Raw genomic sequence first — 3,965 nt, 5'->3', positions numbered from 1 at the left:
CCAATACAAACACATCGAGGCTGTCTACAAAAAGGGCCAAAGCCGATCTTTTTCCTGAGGAGGCTGAGTCCTTTAACCATCTTGCCGGACATGTGAGGATGTTTTATGAGTCTGTTGGTGGCCAGTACGGATCTTCTCGCTGTCACCATGCTGGGCAGTGGGCTGAAGGTCGCGACAACAAACCAGACTAAACCAAACTGATCAGGTGAGGGCCGGTGATGTCGGGGACGGGCAGCTGGACACTCTGACAACCGTGGCAGAGGAGGAGGATGCTGGTCCAGGCTTCAGTCCATCTTGGACAATGTTCACACCCTCTCTATGACACAACTACTCCAGCAAAGAGGACACCCTTCCGCAGAAGACTCCTCCTCTCCCAGATGCACCACAGAGCGCCACAGAAGCATCATCTGCCTTTGGTCATCAATCTTACAACGCCTCCCTCAGAGAGTCAAGATACCCCCCCTTCTGTAATTTCTAATCAAAATCATAATTAAAAATTATAGACAATTCATTCATTCTTTTGCCACTCTTTTGCCATTATCACTTGTATTTTGATCTTTATCATATATATATATATATTATTTACATATGTATATATTTATATTTTCTGTGTTGAATGTTATATTATATTATATATATATATATATGTTGGTTTATAATATGTCATTTGTTAATCTGTAAACGATAATACATTTCCCCTGGAATTATAAAGTATTTCTGATTCTGATTCTGATCTGATTTGTTCAAAATAGATAACAAGTAAACAAATTATAATCAATATAAATAAATGAAATATAAAACATAAAATTATAAATCACTACATAAAAGTCAGGTTAAATACGATGGGTTTTAGATTATTTAAAAATCAAAATATTTTAAACTCCTAAACTGTGTTAAAGAGGGAAATAACCCCAAAACAAAAATAACAATAAATAATAATAACAATATATTAAACAGGCAATAGTGTCTGAGTGTCTGATACATTTACAATTAACATTCGGCACATATTGAGACTTTCCATACATATGAGACTTTTCATATGTAGCAAGCGGCAGTGGCCAGTCTGTAGGGAAACTGGAGGGTCACCGGTTCAAAGTCCCACAGACCACAATAGGAGTGTGGATCTGTTAGGGAGAGGTGCCAGTTTCAACTCCTGGCACTACTGAGGTGGCGCCTTGAGCAGGAACCTAACCCAAAGAAACTGTTCATGGGGCGCTGCTAACGTGGCAACCTTTCACTCCACCATCTATCATCCTGTTGATGTACCACCAAGTGCATGAGTGTTTATTTCAGCCTGTGTGTGTAAAAAAAAGGTGAAAACAATTCCCCAATAGGGGATTAATAAAGTACATATCTTATCATAGCGCTATACTTGTTATACCACTTGTTATACCCTTCTTGTTGAGGAGTAAGACAAAGAAGGGAGGTCCAAATAGTAACTTAAGTAAATAAATTATTTACTAGGATTAATTATTCATATAAAGTAGGATTTTATTCATTCTGCTATGAAGTCCTTGAATAGGACGTACTGTAGTAGTGTGTTGCTCACCTTACATACTCTGATCTGCTGTGGCTTCATACAGAACCATACATCACTGCTTTTATGTTTGTATTGTTTTATTTATTTGTATTGTAGACCCTGCATGCAAAGGAGATATCATTTAACTGATAGTTCAATTCAATTTTCAATTCAAAATTTTATTTGTATACGGCCAATTCATAACAGAAGTTATCTCAGGACACTTTTCAAATAAGGAGCAGTCTAGCACCAACTCCTTTTAACATTTACAGAGACCCAACAGTACCACCATGAGCAAGCACTTGCCAACGGGGCAAGAAAACTGCCTTTAACAGGCAGAAGCCTCGGACAGACCCTTCCTCTAGGTGGGTGGTCATCTACCTTGACCAGTTGGGGGAGAGAGGAGAAGAAGAAAGAGAGACAGAGAGAGACAGAGAGACAGAGAGACAAAAACAGGATGTACAGCAACAACAGCAATAGTGTGAGTCCAAAGTCAAAATATACTGTGGGGTAAGACACCATGATCGGACGCTGTAAATGGAAGCCAACAGGCCGCGCAGGCATCAGTCCACATTCTGAATTGGAGAACAATCCAACTCTGTGGGGACGGGAAGACACCATTTATGAGAAAGAAATGCAGTGATTTCTCCAGACAGAACAAAGCATTAAATGGCTTTCTTTGTGTGTGAATATGGAAATAGGGCAGTGCAGTGCAAGGGGTCCTCTGAGACACTTTAATTATGAATAGAAAATGAGAGAAACGGAGCAGAGAGGGTGATTTTTTTGTCTATTCCTCCCACTAATGTCAATGACAATGACACTAGGACATGTTTTACTAGGAAATAAAAGTGATATGCTATTGTGTGTCTGATGGCATACAATGAAGGTTAGGTCACAGTGGCATTGTTTCTAGTGTGCAGGCCACCCACTGAGAGTGAGGATTCATACACCACACATTCATATTGCAGGTCAGTGTGAAGTCTTACATGTGGTGTCACAAAAGGAACTAGTTTATTTGACTGTTGGACATCTTCATAGAGAAGTTCACCCCAGCAGGCAAAATTGGCTTTAGAGGCTTGTACTTTCTGTCGTTTTCTTTATTTGATCAAACTTTTAGTTCCATCAACAACAGCAAGAGAAAAAAATCACTGAGAAATGTAACATTGGGTTCACATGGGCATTTTATCATCTGCATGCCTATCTAATCCTGTCACCAGAATGTAATTAACTCTGTGTTTCACAGTATAGTTGAGGCATCAAATACTTAAAAGCATTGATTCTTTTAGTCTTAATACCACTTAAATCATTATATAAAAGAGCCCTGAAAATGTATTAGTTTATGTAAAAATGTCAATAACACCATTGTTATACACTCACCAAATACATGTTAAATTTTGAAAATTCGATTGTTACTAATTGTTTGCTTAGTTTTTAGGATCATTTATAATTGTGGTCCTCCTCCCTTGAGGAACTTTGTCTAAAGTATTTAAGAGTTAAATGTCAGAAGTATAGACAGACTCTATAAATATAGTTAGAGTCTTTCCAACATTTAGAGTGAGTCATTTAGCCACACAGCATTTTCCATTTCCTTTGTTAATTTCATAGCAACTTATATTGCAATTTCCCCATGGGTGTGTAGCGCCGTGTTATTTGCATATATCACAATCTCAGCATTATTGCAAACAAAGCTTTGTGGCACTCCTATGGTGCAGGCTGTTAGTATAAACTAGGAAAGTATAAACTGAAATAATGTTCAGATCAATTTAAGGGGAAACACAAAAATACAAAAATACAATTTATTTTAATCATTTTGTTTTTCATAATGCAATCAAAGCTAAATAGAAGACAAACAAGTGAAGGCTTTCACGTTATAGATCCTGCATTTTATGGATCCTGCAAACCTCTTTTGATTTTCCAGCTCTTGGTTTGCAAAGTCACTAACCAAGTATTTTTTTTCTAGCAGTACAGTAATCAAGCATTTCAATGTACTGTAACTGCTGTAATATTGCTGGTATTCTTAAAGTGCTGGAGTAGAAATATGAGATGCCCAACCAATTGTCACAAAGTGAAATGTAATTTTATTTATTTAAGTCCTTTGATATTGATTAAACGTTATTCAACCTCTCTATTCAATAATATTACTGGTCACTTCCATAATAACTTATCGTATCCATTTATCACATTTTTTATTGTGTACTCCCTAGAGCACCAAATATGGATTAATCCACAGGGGCCGTCAATTCAATTCAATTTTATTTGTATAACGCTAATTCATAACAGAAGTTATCTCAGGACACTTTAAAAATAGAGCAGGTCTAAACTGAACTCCTTATAACATTATTTACAGAGACCCAACAATTCCCACCATAAGCAAGGACTTGTCGACGGCGGCAAGGAAAAACTGTCTTTTAAGAGGCAGAAACCTAGGACAGACCCCTCGGCTCTA

This window comes from Morone saxatilis, unplaced genomic scaffold (assembly GCF_004916995.1).
Source record: "Morone saxatilis isolate NCDOM2014 unplaced genomic scaffold, NCSU_SB_2.0 Contig22, whole genome shotgun sequence".
Classification (NCBI taxonomy): domain Eukaryota; kingdom Metazoa; phylum Chordata; class Actinopteri; family Moronidae; genus Morone; species Morone saxatilis.
The sequence above is the reverse complement of the archived record's forward strand: the minus strand, read 5'-3'. Positions refer to the sequence as shown.